This window comes from Mustela erminea, chromosome 2, assembly GCF_009829155.1.
Source record: "Mustela erminea isolate mMusErm1 chromosome 2, mMusErm1.Pri, whole genome shotgun sequence".
Taxonomy (NCBI): domain Eukaryota; kingdom Metazoa; phylum Chordata; class Mammalia; order Carnivora; family Mustelidae; genus Mustela; species Mustela erminea.
The window spans coordinates 140,036,921-140,055,178 of record NC_045615.1 but is presented as its reverse complement, the minus strand read 5'-3'; the positions used below and the strand labels follow the sequence as shown (position 1 = coordinate 140,055,178).

At 44.7% G+C, this 18,258-nt stretch overlaps 1 protein-coding gene across 2 annotated transcripts in view; it reads left to right on the top strand.

Annotated features, from left to right (window-relative positions):
• The window catches only part of LNX1 (ligand of numb-protein X 1), a 180,052-nt gene that overhangs the window by 55,055 nt on the left and 106,739 nt on the right, over positions 1-18,258 (top strand). The window contains exons 1-2 of one of the 2 annotated variants that reach the window (XM_032334301.1): positions 4,571-4,752; positions 4,886-5,013. The gene's annotated coding sequence lies outside the window, so the exon portion shown is untranslated. Of the gene's footprint in view, positions 1-4,570; positions 4,753-4,885; positions 5,014-18,258 lie in introns of those variants that run through there. The other variant, XM_032334302.1, reaches the window with a different exon arrangement.

Genomic DNA, 18,258 nt, shown 5'->3' with positions numbered 1-18,258 from the left:
CTTGTGATAATTACAGAGACCGCAACAATGAAGTCCTTCTGTGTATGTGTGCTAGAGCACAGAGGGTACTGGCCACAAATGTAGGCCAAGTTCACAAACTAGGTGCCAAGTCCAATAGCTGAGGTACTCTCTCCTCCCCAAAAAGCACACAAAGCAGAAACTGTCTGCTCCTAAACTGTAGATCCATAAAATGTTCTAGAAGCTCATCTGCACAACAGGCAATACCCAGGCCATGAGTTTCTTGAGAGAACCACATTCTCCTCCACATACACAGAACTAGACAACATCTATCACAGCCGCTGATCGCTGTGATTATTACTATTATTTTCTATAATTGCCTTTGTAGGATCTGCTTATTTGCTTCATGCTAAGCACTTGTAATTAGCCAATGAAAGATTTGGGGCTAAGCTAGTTAAAAAAAAAAACAAAAAAAAACAAAAAACAAAAAAACCTGAGGCCAAGATGATGGAATGTATACAGCCAATTCCATCTCATAATGCCAGGTACTTGCAGCCAAAGTGGCTTTTTCTTGAGATGTGTATATTAAAATCACATGGACTGTGTTTTGTTGTGGCATTTAATCATCTGAGACAACTCTACAAATATGCCATTAAAAAAAAAAAGAAGAAGCAAACAGGGGCAAAGTAATTCTGACGAATCACGAGGCATGCTCTTAGCAATAGGTTCATTGCCAGGAGGAATCCTTGAGAATGCCAACCTTCATTGTGTTGATCGAGAAGGACAGAGCTTTGAAACCAGACCTCCTTTCCCCCCTTAGATTTCCCTGTCAGGATACATAAAAGAATTCAAGCTAATCAAAAAGCCCAAGTGAGCTGGCTGGTTAACTAGGACAGGCCCAACCTTGAGTTCAGAGAGATTTCTAATGCATTCCACCTGTCCCTCCAGACGACCATATTTATAGGATATAAGGACTGCAGAGGAGGCGTGTCTCTGAAGATCATAAGGTAGCCAAAATGGCATCTCCTAGAGATTTACCTCCGCACTGAAGACATGGTCATTCTTTATTTTTCCTGGAGAAGTGTACTCTTGATCCCCTTTTTCTGTTTCACACCCATCCCCCTCCCACACCTCTCCTCTGGCAACCACCTGTTTGTTCCCTGTACTTAAGGGTGGATTTTTCGGTTGGTTTCTTAAAACGTTGTCACTCTTAATAAATTACTCCATGCTCAAGATGTTGAATTTCTTTCTTCCTTTTTTCCTCCAGTTAAAAAAGCTGCTTATTCATCTTGAGAGTAGTAGCCAGTAACACAGTAAAGACCCGAAGCAGTCAGTCCTTGAGGGTCTTCAGAATTTGGTCCCACCTTACCTGTCCAAACTGAGCATGCCATGGATCTTCTTCCCTGGCCTCCCTCTGCTCGCCCACCACCGCTTCCTCCTCAACACACACAGGCTGCAATAATCCCTGCCCCCATCTACACTGCCACCACGTCTGGAACTGTGTGCCCTTCCCACCATCTTGCCAATCCATCAGACTTCTCCATGAAGTCTTCCCCGATGGCACCAGCCAACACCACTCTGTTCCTTTCCCGATTATCCCTCCACCTTCTGTGAAACAAGACCTAGAAGTTACACTGTCTTTGGACTTTCATCTTGACGATTCTGAGGTTACCTCTCAGCTAAAGGGTGCCATGGCCCTTCAGCAAGGACTAGTGGGTCCCTTGTCTGGTGTGTAGGGGGAAGAATGGAACATTGTGCATGTAGTATTTGCCAAGCCAGGCTCAACCACCCATCATGGCTGTGGTTCATACTGGAACTTAACTTTACATGGTTTCATATTATCCAGTTGTAGGTAGTTCTGTGTTCTTAAGGCTGTCCTGATGAGATGTTCCGATTTTAAAGGTATAGACTGTTGGATTTTTACAGAGAAATCACCCTAAAAGATACTATTGAGATTTACAACTGATCATTCTGATGAGGCCCCTCAAGTTGATCTTCCATTCCTGGGGTGGGTTTGACAGGTTTCCAAACGGTGATGTCAAGTAATGCATCCAGAGTGTGTTTCCTCATAACTATATGCATAAATATGTGCATCTGTTATATATGCCTATATTTGCATATGTATATATGTTCTGTACACATATAGTCTACGTAGAAACCAGATTAATAACTGGTTATAATAACATTTGCAGCTGAAGACACTTCTTCCCAGAAACTTACACACACCCCCGGGGCTACTTCCACAAGATACTTCCTTCTGAATAGAGGAGGGGTTAGAAATTTAGTTAGTGTCCAAGAGGTTGCCCGGTGAGCATGAAATCAGAAACTCTCCTCCCTTTCTTTCCACTGGCTAAAACTGCTCTGGGCCAGCTACTTGCTGGCTGGGCTGCCCGTAAGTTCTCAGCCTTCCTATGCCTTGGATTTCCCAGCTTTAAATGCAAATAGTACCTAACATCTAGGACTGTTGTAAAATGTGCTTAGAACGGTAAGTAGCCCCCAGTAAGCACTTATTCGATGTCAGCTTTTTATGCTTATTACTTAAATCTCTTCACCAATCGTTTAGAAATATCATTTCCTTCATAATGTCACAGCCCTAATGGAATAAGGAAGCCCATATTGATTTTTTTTTAACCTTTAGAGATTGTTCTAAATCTAGGTATAGCAAGATGCACCTCACTGAGGATGGCTGATTGTGTAAAATGTATCTACTTTTTTCTCTTTCTCTTCATTTAATACAACCACACCAGGGAGCAAATTCCCCTCCTGCCTCAACTCTTGTTCTTAATTTTTATTCATCAGGCCATCAAAACAGAAGGCCAAGTGTATGTGAATCCAGCAAGTGAAGCCCATAGCCAGGAGGCCTTTGGATAAAGCTTCATGCACTGTCACTTCCTTCAAGCTCTCCCCTGGCCCCCCAAAACACATAGCTCCCCCATCAAAAAAACAAAAACAAAATAAAAAACACACAGAAAAATTATGTCTGTGATTCCATTCTCTGGGGACAGACTTGGAGGCCCTAGAAAAAGGTAAGGCATGATTGACACACAGGGAAGGCAGGTAGACCCAAGAGTGTCAGAGGTTGAGCCTTCTAGATGATTCATCAGGTTGGTGGCTCGCCCTGCCCTTCTCAGGGCGCAGGGGACACCCTATCCAAGTGAAGAAGAAGCCTGTGTTTTGCTTTTGTTTCTCAGTTGAGAATAAGCTGAGGGACTGGTACTTTTCCTGAATGACCCGCATGGAAAAGGGTTTGCCTCTTCTTGTTGTTAACACTGAAGGAAAGGCCACACCAATCTTAGTTTCTATTGGAGAAAAATATGCATGGGAATTTTTTTTTTTTTAAAGATTTTCATTCTCTTCACAGTGCACCCAGGTCCCAGGTGGGGAAGGTGGTGTGCCGTCTGGGATGGCTGGGGGAGAGGAGCCCGCTCTCCTCCTGGTGAAGTATGCAGAGTCCGCCCTGCAGCCCGTGTCCTTGACCAGTTTTGCTCCTTCTTCCCTCCCTGGTGGTTTCACAAGGTCTTGGATGATTGGCTGAGCCCAAAGTTGAGGCCAAGAGAACAGAATCAAGACTTCCTTCCTTTCCTCTTCTGCCCCTCCCCCTCTCACTGATTTCTCTTCCTCCACCCCTCCCCCAGCCAAGCCACCAACCTACTCACCCAACGACCGACCATAACCCACCGAAGCAGTACAATGTTCGAACCCATGGAACCAAAGGGTTTCTGGTATCAGGAGAAGAGGGACACAGAATAAGGGAGTGGGGAATAGGAATTTCTACTTTTTTTTTTCCTTCAAGGGGAATAAAAAGTCTCTCTGGACCAGCAGACCATCTCCTGGGAGGGAGAAGACACAATTTCCCCGGGGAAGCTGAATGGTCGGGAGATGCTGGGGGTGGGTGGGGGGGTAGAGGTGGGGGCAGAAATACAATTTCGTTTAATACAATGCAGGCAGTTGTTTACAATTGTCTGAAAGATGCCAAAGGGCTTAACAGTCAGTCATTATAGCTCCCAGCTGGTGCAGTGCGCGGGCAGAGCTGAGCTTGGCGTTCCTGTCCGCCTGCTGGCAGAGCTGAAGCAACACCGTGACTTGCCCAGGGTCACACAGCACGCTTGGGACAGAAATAATTCTGACTCCTTCTTCCTGGCTGTAATTCAGCAGACAAAGCCACCTTATTACTGTACGATCATTCAAATCTGAATCATTTAAATGGCTGCTAATTGCAGGCTTAGAGGGAACTGTCAGCTCCATGTGACTAACAGCCCGGGAAGCCGCGGTAGGAAAGACCCAAGTTTTACAAACTCCTGAATATGGAATTAAAACGCTGTCCTCCCGCCGGTGTGGGAGTAGGAGAAAAAGCATTTGAAAACCCCCGACCTTGAAACTGCCAACCAGTAGCCTGTTTAGATTTTTTTTTTAATGAATTTGAAGTGTCACCTCCAATTTTTAATATCGGAACAGAGAAGCGCTGGATTCAAAGGGATGCTATTCAGAACAACTTTTGAGGGCAATTCTCAAATGTTTTCCAAGCGGTCGAGGGATCTTCACACTCTTCTTTCTTATGCCCATCAACACACTGTCTCTGTGTTTAAATTTCCTTTTGAACTCTTTTTTATAGGTAGCTATTTGGGAAGGGGGAGAGAGGAGGGGGCCGCGGAAGCCACCGTGCTTGTAAATTCAGATCTGTCCACGGGGTTGGGCACGTGCTGTGCTCAGGAAAGAAAGTAAATTCCAGTGGGCCGATCGCTCTGATTCATCTGTCGGCACAGAGACGCCACCTACCTGCTCACAGGTATTCAGGTAAATGACAGGTGGGCGGGACCTATACTGACTGTTTCAATAGCTAAAGGCCCAGCAATGTTTTATCTGTGAGGCTCCCGTGATGTCACACGTTTCCTGCTCTCGACCAACCAATGCCCTCCTCCTTCCTTAGGCACCTGTGCACCAAGGTTGAGCCTGGTCACTGCTCCGGGAGCCCCAGGAACTGCCAGATTCACCCACAAGGCATGGGAACTTCGGGGCTGCGGCTGCCTTGAGTGCCCGGGACACGCACTGGAAAAGGTGAGTTGAAACCCTTCATTTTTCTTTTTTGGCATTTAGACCCCTGGCCCCTGAGGGATCTCTCTGAATGAGGAAACTGAACGAAAAAATAAAAGCTGAATGACTTAGCCCGGGTGTTTGTCCCACAGGGAGAAGCTCTTTTGAGAGGGAAGAGCAGAGAGATGCCTTTGACATTTGGGTTGTACAGGAAAATTCTCCCAGGCCAGATATTTAATCCTTTTTGTTTCTCTTAATCATTAAGCCAGGCTCTGCTTGTCTGGAAGTTGATCTGATTTTTTTTTTTTTTTTAACCCTGGAGTGGAGTGCAGTGGAGACTTTTTTGAAACTGAACTCAAAGACTCAGACCTATTCAGCCCGTTTTAAGGGAGGGTTGGGAGGCCAGGGCCGAATGAATTCAGAGTTGCCTTATTTTTGCCTCATTTGCCTTATTTGGCCTTACTTCTCTGCGTTTGTCTCACCAGAGGCAATTTCCATCTGAACCTGTGAGATGACCTTACATTTGCCCCCCCGCACCCGCCACCCCTGCCAGAAGTCGGGTGCTCAGATGACTACCTTCTGCTGCCCTTCTCAGAGGCCAACACTCATTTTCCTCCCTCTTTCTTCTCTAAAAAAGTCTACTGGGTTTTATTTTTTCTTTGTTGACGTTCTTAAAAAAACACTTTGCAGTCCGGATTAGAGCTGTTTACATCCAGACCTGGACTGGCTGCCTGCTGACCTTTGGTTAAAGTAAAGATTATTTCCTCCATGCTTAACAAGAATGAATGTAACTTCAGGTTGGATTTTTAACTTTTTTTTTTTTTCAATTCTTCCACCTTTCTTTTTCTCTTTTAATAGCAAATCTACCGAAAAGATTGTTCTGCCAGGACTTTTTTTTTTTTTTTTAAGTAATTTTACCTCTAGGATCCATTTTTGTTTTCTTAATCCTGATCTGCCAGCCTGTCTTACTCTGTTCTTGACAGCCCAAGAGCCACACTCCGCAGCCAGCACTGTCCTTAGAGAAAGGAAAATAAACCCAGTCCCCTGCCGGGATGAGCCAGAAACTGTAGAGGGAGAAATGAACCAGCCAGGGGACATTTCATTCTGGATTTCTTCATCAGTGACTTTTCTGAGATCTGTTTGCAAAGATCTTTGCAAAGGAATAAGCTGTTGGGAGTTACACTCATTTTCATTCCCCCTGGAAATTCAAGGCGCTTGTCAACTCTCCAGAAGGAAAAATGGAAATAAGCTGAGCAAAGTCTGGTCTCAGACCCTTGCTTCTCACCACTGAGAATCTGCCTGGGACCTTGTTGCCAATTTCTCTCTCCCTCCTTGGAAGCTCATAATGTTCTCGCACTGACTTTTGTCTGTTCTCCTCCCCCCACTCCTCCACCCCAGTGGTGTATTTGGATGGTGGCTGCAGGGTTGTCCCTTAGCAGTATTCTCACTTGATTCAGAGCTTTGTCAGCAGAAGAAAGGAAAGGATCTCCTCGATCCTGACTCTTTCTGGAGAGGACCGTGTCTTTAAAGTCACAGACCTCTCCACGAGACGCATTCCTCTGGATTACCATGGACTGTTAGCTCTTTGCACAGCAGTGATGTTACGATTAAATACATCCTTTCATCACTGTATGTCAAGGTCCTTCCCCACTAAAGGAACACAGCTCAGGATGCTATGCCTCCAGATAGAAGAAAGGAAAGAAAATATGGAGGCTGGAATCCAGAGTCAGGTTATCTAGAAGGCACTTGGTCTCTTGGATAATTTACACACAAGTATTGTCCAAAGGGGTGAAGGACCCACAGCGGCTTCCTTCCTGTAGTAACCCCATCTCTTGGTTCACGTGGCGATAGGTCTGACTGGAAAACACACAGTGTCTTCCATGCACACTCATGAGCAGGTTACTGGACTTCTCAGAACGTCCGTTTCTTCGTCAGTAAAACAGGAGACGAGCCTTATGATTGAAGTGCTCATGAGAACCAAATGGGGTAACACGCGGAGGGCGTCGAGTGACCAGCGACTGGCGCTACACAGGGACCAAATAGAGGTGCGGGCCATTCTTGAAGGAATTTTCCTGGGTGCTCGACAGAGGTAGTCTGACCTTACCAAGATAAAAGATCTGCGGTTGCCATCATTAGGAACCCTGATAGCTCTTGTTATGGTATTAATTGTACATAATTAACTCCGATGTTAACAGTTCAGAGAAAGAAAATAGGCAGGAGGCAGGAGAACGCTTAAACTACGTCACACGAGCCAGGCCAGTCAGTCTCTGCCAGCTCCCAAACATGCTTAGGAGCTGCTGTCCTCCTGCCTTTCCCACCGCAAAGCTCTCACACCCCAACAGACACACCGAATGTGGTCCTCCGCAGGCCTGCAGAGAAAATGTTCCTGTTGTCATTGGCTGTAATCTGACTTGGCAGGCGACCTTTTCTGCTTTCAACTATGCTCTCTCTCCTGGGCAGGGTGGGTGCTTGGTTTCCTCCAATCTTGCAGGTAAACACCCTTAACCACAACCTGGTGATCTGCCATGCCAACTCACCAGGACGAGGGGGAGTTGGCCAGTTGGGAGCCTGCCCTGCACTGGGGAAGGGGGCTTGTAGCTCCCTTGGAGATGACCACCTCAGTCCTGGAATATTCCATGCCATTGGAGGACCTTGAGGCATGGCATGAGAGCAGAGATGTTCCCAGGCTCCTCTAAGTCTCACCCTATCCTGAAAAGCTAAGGCAAGTTTTCATCATTCACCAGCTGATCGAGGACAAGGGTTCATAACCTCGACCCTACTCCTGGTATGCTTAGAGGGTCCTGGAGAGGAACCTCAGCCTCCCTGCCCAGCAGTGTCCATGTTTATTTACCTTCTGTTAGCATCAGATTGCCGGGGTTCCAAAGCCAGCACTCTCTTATGTTAACAGTGTGACCTGTGATGGTGATTGGACCCGCTTACCCCAGCTATAAAACAGGCTCGTTATGAGGAAGAAATGAGCGCGGTGTCCAAAGTGCTTAGACTACTACCTGACACAATGTGAGCTCTTGCTACTATTATTTTTCTAAAGGAAGTTGGAATGTGACAGATCTGGGTTCGAGACCCGATTCCACCACGTAATGGACATAAGCTGCTTCGTGCCTCTCGGTCACACACAGCCTCATCTGGAAAATGGAATACTTTCCAAAGACAGTGCTGTGGTAAGGATCAAACAGGAGATGGTTTCGTGCGAAGTGCCTGGTCCATGATAGAGTAGGGGCTCAATCAGTTAACCCTCGTTGGATTAGTACAAGCATAGCTTTTGGTACACGCAGTACATACGTGACTGGATTGCAGTTTGCAAATACTGCATTTTTTTTTTTTTTTTACAAGTGGAAGAGTTGTGGCAAGCCTCCCTCTAGCACGTCCATCAGTGCCATTTTCCCAACAGCATTTGTTCCTTTGTGTCGCCGTGTCACATTTTGGCAATTCTCACCGTATTTCAAACTTTTCATTACCATTACATGTGTTATGGTGACGTGTGCCCAGTGATTGCGACTCACTAGAAGCTCAGATGATGGTTAACATTTTTTAGCAAGAAAGGATTTTTAAATTAAAGTCCACACATCGCTTTTTTAGATGTAATGCGATGCCATGTGTAATAGACTATGATAGAGTTTAAACTTATATAAGTACTGGGAAACCAAAACATTCCCTTGACTGGCTTTATTATGCTATCTGCTTTGTGGTGAACTCGCCTTATTGTGGTGGCCTGGAACTGAACCCCATCTGTCTCTGAGGTGAGCCTGTAGAGGAAACAATGATTATTTCGGTTAAAGTCCGCCTTCTCAGGTCATGCTACAGTTTGGACATAGCAATGTTGGAAAGAGTAGTCAGCAGAGGGCCAAAGACTCTTTGAGAATAACAGATTTCCCGAAAGGCCCCCAAAGGTTTAGACAGAAAGCCCGTTAACATGGATGATCTTGTTTATCTTGGAGCTCCAGGGTAGGGTAGCTGCCCATCGAAAGGCCTGGTCTTCTGCAGACCTGTGGTGGGAGGATTCCATGAGGTCCATAAACAGTGGGTTCTCCCAGAGCAGCGATTCCCAGCTCCCTGGCTTCCAGTGTCTCCCTTTTGGGTGTGAATTCCACAGTTGAGTGGTGAAAAGAGGTTCTGCTGCTGGGATTCTGACCACTTGAAAGGCCATTCTTATAAGACGCTGCCAAGAGAGGACTCACGAGGGTGGCTCTGATATGTGTCCTCCTCATCACTTCAGCATTCATGGACCTCCTGCAGGTGACACATAACTATTCCTGATATTTATGGGTTGGCACCACGCAGACTCGCTTTTATGTGGGTGGCATATTTCTGGTCCTCTGACAGTGCCTCCAAGCTATCAAGGGCTTTTCAAAACTATTTTCAAGGAAGACTACATCTCTCTATTTGGGTTCATGGGATTTGGCCATCTGTGATCCCCAAAGAATAAGGGTTAACATGAAAACCAGACATGTTGTTAAGTACAGAAACTGCTCTTAACTGAAATGAGAAACCAAGAATGTCAATTGCCTCCTGTAAACCCCTTACCCTCACCATGTCCTCTTACCTCCTTTTGTTCTAAGTGAACAAAGACACCACAGTGACCTATTGCTTAGTTACATGGACACGTCTCTCAGATCAATATAAGAAAGAACTTTCTAAGAATGAGCATGGTCCAAAAATCCAGTAGGTTGCCTTTTTGGGGTACTGACTCCCCTGACACTGAAGGTTATTTTTTCTTGGTATGTTTGGAATATTTGTTTATTTGCTGTGTTTACATGTGCCTAGTATGTATTGAAAAATGAATGAGTGAATGCCAGAGAGAATTTGTGTTTCCTTAATGACACATGTATTCATATATAAAATGGGGGTTATATTGATCTCATAGCAATAGTCTCATGATTAAATGAGAAAATACACGTAGAGTACCCAGCACTGTGTCTTGCACCTCGTGAATTGCTCATTAAATAGTAATCATTATTATGTTTTATTTTTTACCATATTCTAAAAAGGAGAAGGAAAGGGGCACCTGGGTGGCTCAGTGGGTTAAAGCTTCTGTCTTCTGCTCAGGTCATGATCCCAGGGACCTGGGATTAAGCCCCACATCAGGCTCTCTACTCGTTAGGGAGCCTGCTTCCCCCTCTCTCTCTGCCTGCCTCTCTGCCTGCTTGTGATCTCTGTCAAATAAAATAAAATCTTAAAAAAAAAAAAAAGGAGGAAGAAGAGATTCCTGCCTCAGGGAGGGAGTAGACAAAATGACTTCCGAATTTGAGATTTACAGTTTTTACGAGAATCTCTTCATTTCTATTCTTTTCATCCCTGCCCTTCTTCCTCTGCCTTTCTGAAGGAACCTCTTCCCCTTGCTGTTGGGAACCATGCTCTTTGACCGGGTAAATTGACTCTACCCTAGTATAACCATCGCAGTAGGTTCTGGCCCAATTCACAGGGCACGTTGTTGTTATTGGTGGTGGTGTTTTTTACATCACTCGTTTGTGCCTTGGAATGTGTGGATTTAAATTCCACCATTATTTTCCAGTGACTCTTATTTGCTTCTTGTGTTTGATGCATTTGTCACAGGCACACAAAAGGCTTCACCAACAGCAGAGTGGAAAACTCTCCAAGAATTTTCTTTAATAGCCTCTTGGCACAGTGCATGGCAACAGCACATGTATGATGGTGAGGTGTAAATATGTCATTGCCATCTGGGAGATGATTTGCATAACTTGCCTATGACTGCTTTTGGCAGTCACGTGGCCGTCTTTGAATAGAACGCTGCGCGGTTAGGTTCCTACGTACTCACATTAATACATGAGTCACCTAGTGTCTTCAAACTCCTCGTTCAGTATCCTTGTTAGATGTGCATTATGCGCTACAATACACACACACACTCAGCTGGTGTCTCTGTAGTCTTTTTCCCCGGGGGCGCTAGCAAACTTGGCTTACCAGTCATCGTGGAAACATCTGCGTTCTAATTTTGTAATGGATTAAAAAAAAATTATTACATTTTTTTTTACAAGGGGAGCACTGCCTCCATAAGAATGGAGCAGTCTAAGTGGCTGTCATTCCCAACCTACTTTCCATATCCCTAAACCATGGAGGGAAGTGTTGGTGTGGATTCCTGGGGATGTTTTCCCCCATTCTAGGGGGGAACACCCCAGGAAATACAGAGCTTTCTGTGTTAGTTTCCTCAGGCCGCCATAACAGATCACCATAAGCCTGGTGGCTTAAACCAACAAAAGTTATTCTCTCACACTTCTGAGGCCAGAAGTTTGAAATCAAGGTGTTAGCATGACCTCACTTCCTCAAGAGGCTCCAGGAGAATCCTTCCTTGCCTCTTCCCACTTCTGATGCCTCCTGGAATTTGTTACCTTGTGGGGTTCCTATCACCTTCTCCTACGTGGGTGTATTCTCTTCTTCTGTGTCTAATGAAGACACTTGTCATAGGATTTGAGGTAAATTAGATAATCCAAGATGATCTCAAGATCCATAACTCAATTCATCTTCAAGGGCCTTTTTTTTTTTTTCCTGATAAGGTTCTGGGGATTAGGACAGGGCAAGATGTTTTAGGAAGCCAACATTCCACCTGCTACACACACACACACCCCACCTGACATTCATAGACATAGGCTCTCCCACTACTTATATAGAATGATTCTTTGTCCTTGCAGAGGCTGAAATATTGGTCAAAAAGTAGGTAAAGAGAGTTTATAATAGGCAGCCTTCACCACTACCATGTATTTCTTTTTTTTTTTCCATCATGTATTTCTGTGTTCAAGGTAAAATAGTGTTTTATGATCAAAAGATCTGCTGAGTTTTTTCAGTCAATAGTGTAAGGTATCTGCGAAATCAAATCAGTAAAGGCCATCTTATGTTGCTTTGAAATACAAGTAGTACCTTGGTTAAGGAAGCAACCCCTCCACTGAACCATGTGACCACAACTGGGTAGATGTCCACTTCTGGGTGCCATGTTTTCAAAGGGACCTCATCAAACTAGAGAACATCCTGGGTGGACCCTTTACTACCACCTCAACTATCAAGGAAGACAACTGGAAGAACCAGAGACAAAAAGAAAGACAAGAGAGAAACCACCAATTCCCTCATTAATGGGGGGTGGGGCTTGCCATGTTTTGAGGGAGTGAATGTGATCTATGTCACATTGAAACGTCGAAGTAACAAAAGGAAAGCATTTAGCTGTAGGAAAACTAATGAGCTCCCTGTCATTGTAGGTGTTCCAAGCAGAGGCTGATAGACCATCCTATAGGGCTTTTGTAAGGAGGATTCTTGTACTTGGGGAGAATCTAAGATTCTTACCCAACTCAAAGTCCTATGATTTCTTAAATAATTTTAAAATCATCATGTACAGGTCATCAAATACCAATATGTCTATTTCTCTTCCTTGACTGGGGGATTTGCTCAGGCTCTTCCCCTACCTTAATTTCTTCCCACTTGTCCAAACACCCTTAATCTTTGATGATCTGCCCTGAAACCCAACTATTCCACGAGCTGTCCTAACCCTTCTGGGTCACATTATACTGTTTTCTTACCTCTTTTCCTCCACAACTTGTCTCTGTCTCCTGTGGGGGGGAAGGGGGTGGTACACAGATCATACTCCTTGCCATACTCATTGTGTATTTTTTTTTTTGCAGTGCTTTAACATTTTTTTCTGTAAGTAAGCTCCTTTTTTCTAATTAGACTTAAACTTACTGAAGATAAAATTGAATTCCTTATGGGAGGTCCCACAGAATTCAAGACCAAGGCCAGGCATGGCATAGGTGATCAATGAATATATATAGAATTAAAATATAGCAGAAACAATATTGAGAATTCAAATATCTTCCTTCACCTTGTCTTTCCCTCTATAAAATTTGGTTATCTATTTAAAAAAAAAAAAAAGCATTTCGTGAATATGTTTTTCAGCCTTGGGTAGAAGAACGTCAGCCTGCTTTTCCATGCCTCTCCTCTGACGTTAGCTCTTCCCAAGATCCTAGGCCAAGTATTGGCATGAACAGAGTCCTTGGTCAAGCCAAAATAGTCTGTCTTCATTCTTGTTGTTGGCAGGGGGTCAGCTCCATTCCATCATGTTGGTGGACCAGGAGATGGAAAGACGTTTTTTTTTTTCTGGGACAGAGTTCTTACAAACAAACCCAGGTAGGAAAAGGGGCGCCATGATACCCAGACGAGAGGCAGTAAATCTTCAGTCAAGAGAGGCAAAGCTCCTCTCCAAGCAGCTTGTAAAAGATCTTCCCGGGGCTACTAAAGCTTGTATCTGATCCACTTGACCCTGGGACTCTTTACACATGAACACTTCTCTTGGGGTTCTGGACCCCAGACATTGTCTCCTCTCAGTTTGAGTCTCCTTTAATTTCTTGAAGATATTTTGACGTCTTTAAAGATTATTTAGATTTATTTTTTCTGTCCCTTCTAGTGTTGACAACACTATGCAGGCTGGTGTCACTCAAAGATGCAAGGAATGAATTGCTTGCTTTCTCTTAGAGATCATGGATTTTGATAAGAAGTAGGATCAGACCTAACCCTGACCTTTGCAACAGTCCACGGGCCTTCTTTGTGTTCTCTCTCCTTTTTCTGGAAATGTATATGGTGCCCCTGCTCCCTCAGCCCCCACTTCAACCCCTCTTGGTTCAAAGACAGTTTTTAGCTCAGGTGTGACCATTTCTATTCAGGTCCCTAAAGCATTTAATTCCTCCCTATTACTGATGTGTCTAGAAGCTAAGGAAGAGCCCCCAGAGCATTTGTTCACCCCTTAGTTCACAGTTGGTATTTCTTAAAAATTGATGGTACCTTATTGATACCTCCAAGTTTCACACAGTCTTTCTATAATTTAAAATGTAATTATAAATCTACTTTGTTTGCTAGACAGAGATAGAGCTTGCGCTAACTTTGGCAATCACTCCCCCTCACCCCCACCAATAATCTAATTTAGGAGTTCCGGGCAGGGTCATGGCAGGCCGTGGTTCGACAAACATGCCAGCTGATAATTATTTTGGAAAGAGAAATGAGGCCACCGATGTGATGAATTTCCCAGCACTCTTCCATTCGATTCCTGCATGAGTGTATTTCTGGTCTTCACGGTCCGGGACGGTGTTCCGGACTGACTGGGATCTCTGCGCTAAGGTGTGGCCTCCATGACCAGTTCGAACCCTGTCCTGCAATCCTTCTGCCCTGCATAGCTTCATGCAAAGTTCAAAGCATCCCCAATGATTAAAAACAAAGCAAAACAAAACAAAAAACCAAAAAACAAAAACAAAAAACCCTCCAGCTCTGTTCTTGAAGCTGAAAGTTTCCTCGGAAGTCCTCTAGCATAGGGGTTCTTAGTCATTATGGGTTTGTGTAAAACACTGGGGTTGGTGGAAGGGATTAGGAGATTTTGAACAACATTAAACACGTCAGCAGAACCCAGGAAGCAGCCCCATCACAGGAGGGCAGAACCTCACACTGTTTACAGGGTCACAGAGTCCCTGCTGGAGAGGATGCTTGTCACTTAACGACACACTCTCAAAACAAGGCTCTTTTGGGATTCAATCATCTGGTGATCATTTCGGGGCCTGGCTTAGATGTCACTTCTTCCCTCTCATGGGAAGCAAATTCTTCCTCCAACTACAAGCCCTTTGGTGAAAGGCTCACCTGGGGGAGGGGGCCAGGTGTCTAGGACACCTCCTTAGACACTTTTTTTTCCAGTCCTTGTGCAGCTTTTTGTCTTGGTCTTTTTCCTTTCCTTTCCTTTCCTTTCCCTTTCTTTTCTCTTCTTTCCTTTCTTTTCCTTTTCTCTTCTTTTCTTTTCTTTTTCTTCTTTTCTTTTTTTGAGGCGTGTCCAGAACTGCGGGACTTCCAGTTCCTGTCACTGGCCTTCCATCTGCTGCACATGGCCTCACTTCTTTAACTTTTTCATTTTCATTTATTGGGGGTGTCAGTGAGTGTTCATGGAGGTTTGCCCTCTGGATGAAACAGTGATCTCTGACTTGTCAGGCTTTTAAATGGTTTGCATTTCTCTTTGCTCCTGTTCAGGTTGTCAGTACATTTGAGAACAAGATGTATCAAAATATAAGCACGCTCACAGACAAATGGGAAAGTCCAGAGCCCCAAATACCACTCATTCTTGGGATTGGGATACGCCGCGGATTCCGATACTCCAGTGTTTAGCCAGTGAGGAATTTCTGTTTAAATAAATCCACCTAATTCCGCTAAATATCTTTGCATTTTCTAAACTGTGTTCCCAGCCGCTGCTTTTCCACTTTATTGCCCTGGATTTTGTTTTCCCCTCTGGGCTCAGGAATTGCTGATAGCTTTCTCCAGGCCTCAGGGCAGTGTCTGGCTCAGAGCAGGCCAGGACTACAGTGACCGCAGTGGCCCGAGAAAGCAGACGCCGTCCTAGGCTCTGTGCACAGTTAGTCTGTTTCATGCTGTCCTGGAGTTTTGGGGTTCATTTTACCCGTACACTGTAGGAGGGACCCTGAACCATGAGGGAGTTTCTGGAAGAGAGTGGTCAGCCTCACAGAGTCTAGGGAAACTAGAAGGAATGCCAGAAAGGCTAAGGCTGCTGGACCTGGAGGGGTGGGTGTGGGAAATGGGGTGTCGTCCAGTAATTAAGGGACTTCCGAAATTTGACATATTCTTTTGTTTTGTTGTTGTGTTGAATGTGACATGTTCTAAACAGCTCCTAGGAGAAATACTGGCACCCATGGAGGAAATAGATGAGTTCTAGAGAAGCAAATTTTTGTTCCATCTGCAGACTGTTCCTCCTAGAAGTTCGAGCTCTCCAATGCAGGACGATCTATTTTAGAAGGTAGGAAAGGGCTGTTTCATGTAGGAACCTTCTCTCAAGGTCCCTTTCAACACAAAGAGCCTATGACTATCAATGTTTCATCTTTGTCAAGGTCAAAGTCCAATGCAGTACACACTGCCTTTGACTGTGAGGATGAATTCTTTTTAATAATATGACATCCCATCACTGTTGTTGTAAAGCTGTGACTCATACAGCCATTCAGGAGGAGCCGTGGAGTCAAGTCTTGTCCTTTCAGGACGAGGAAAATGTGAAATTGTCAGTGCAGCCTGCCGCATGACGTATTTCTCCATTGTCTCTCCAGCACAGTGTATGATTTTCTCTCGGGTTACCATTTTCTGCAAAGCCAGGGTGCATTTAAAGGAGAATTAGCAGGACGCCAGCACACCAGGGACCCCATTGTTCTGGTAGGTTCTGTCATGCAGACATTTTCCCTCTCCCAAACAGTTTATATCCCCAAAGCTGTTCTTAAGACTATTGGATTTTAACATGCGGGTGACAAGATACAAATGACCTCTCATGAGCTCGCAGACAGTGCTGGCTCACGTTGGCTCTGGAATGTGGCTTTGTTGTCTGCCAGAGATGTTCAGAATTTGTAAGTTAGGTGGAAGAAGCTTCTGTACAAATTCTAGGTGTGACCATACCCCGGCGAGAAAAGAAGGGATGGGGAGTTTTACTTTTCCGGGCACTTCTCACCACTATGCTGGTGGACTCCACGTACCTCTCAAAGTCTCCCTGGGCTTCTGCTGCACCTCGAATCACAGCAGAGACGGAAAAGATCATTCCTAAACCACATGAGGGTTCTACGAAGGAAGGGCACGATTTTCACCCCCCTGCCCCATACACACACCCAAGGAGGGGGTTGACTTCCTTTCTCTTTCTCCAAACTGCGGGAAAGCCAGATTACAGCTCTGTCCCCTCACCTCAGCCAGGGCCAGAAGTGCTGAGGACCTGTGCACTCAGGGACGTGAATGACTCCAAGGTGACAGGCCGTCTCACTTACTTTTAGAAGAAAAAATAGCTTACCTTTAAGCCATAATGATTTTAGATAATTTCTTATCAGTTCAGCAAGGCACATACATGTCTTAAAAACACGATACGTCATATGTGTTTAGGAGATGTAAACTGGAAAGAAGACACCTCAAATTATATTAATCATATATATTTTTAAAAGATTTTATTTATTTAATTGACAGAGAGATAGAAAGCACAAGTAAGCAGAGTGGCAGGCAGAGGGAGAGAGAGGAGCAGGCTCTCTGCAGCAGGGAGCCTGATGTGGGGCTCGATCCCAGGACCCTGAGATCATAACCTGAGCCGAAGGCAGAGGCTTTAACCCACTGAGCCACCCAGGCACCCCTATTAATCATATTTTTTAAAGTCTACCTACTTCTTTCTTTAGAGCCCGTGCGGCTTTTTTTTTTTTTTCCCAATTCTCTCATAATTTGTGTCTATTCATTTAGGCTTTATTTAGTCTAAAACAATGTTGAAAAATATATACAAGAGTATTTATGTTAATATTATGTCAGGAATCTGATTCAGAATCACATGCACAAGCACCGGGGAAGTCAAATTTCCCTTCACAAAACAAAAAAGGTAAGAAAAAAGAATTGGGATTGGAGCTAGAACCCGCCATTTTTGCTTGTCCATTCCATCCATTTGGTCTCGGGCATTCCAGAGGTCAGTAAAGGCAAAGGATACTTTTAATCAGAGCCTTGGAAAAAAATCTATTAGCAATGGGCCTGCAAAGATTTTAAACCTCATTTCCTGGGGCTCTTATAGTCGACCAGTTACATTCCGACCAGTCATGATGCAGAAAGGTGCTGGGACACAGCACAGCGAAACGGTTAGGAACAGAAGCTGAAGTCATCATCACTTCTTGGTTTGTTTCTTTTCTGGTGAAACTGGCAAGTTAATCCCAAGTCACACTTCAACTTCTTCATCAGTTAAATGAAAACAAACAAAACCCAGCAACCCCCCGGGGGATCTGCATGGATTAAAAAACAGGGTCTAGACAAGGCCCCCAGGACAGTGCCCGGCACATGGTAAATGCTCAGAAACTGTTAGAAAGCAAAGAAAAAAAGATTTTCCCAAAAGCTGACCACCCAGAACAAAGGAAAACCCTCTGCATAATTAGCATAGAATCCTAGAACTCTGTTGCTGAAAGGGACTTTATGGAATCGGTCTGGTGGCTTGCCTTTTTTTCTTTTTTTAAACTAGAGTTCTTCCAACAGGATAGTATAAGGAAACTGATGTGTCAGAGACATAAAAATGGAGTTGGAACTGGGTGGGGTGGGCACAGCTCTGCCCAAACTGCCTTCCCATCTTCCTTCCCCTGGAAGATCCTGAGGCATCTGGCATGTTCCAGAACACCATCCGCAAAACCAAAAATCTGGTCCAGCTCCATCGTTTCACCCATAAGACCCAGAAATGTGAAGTTGGCTTTTGGGGGCACAACCAGAGTTGCAACTGCGTTCCTG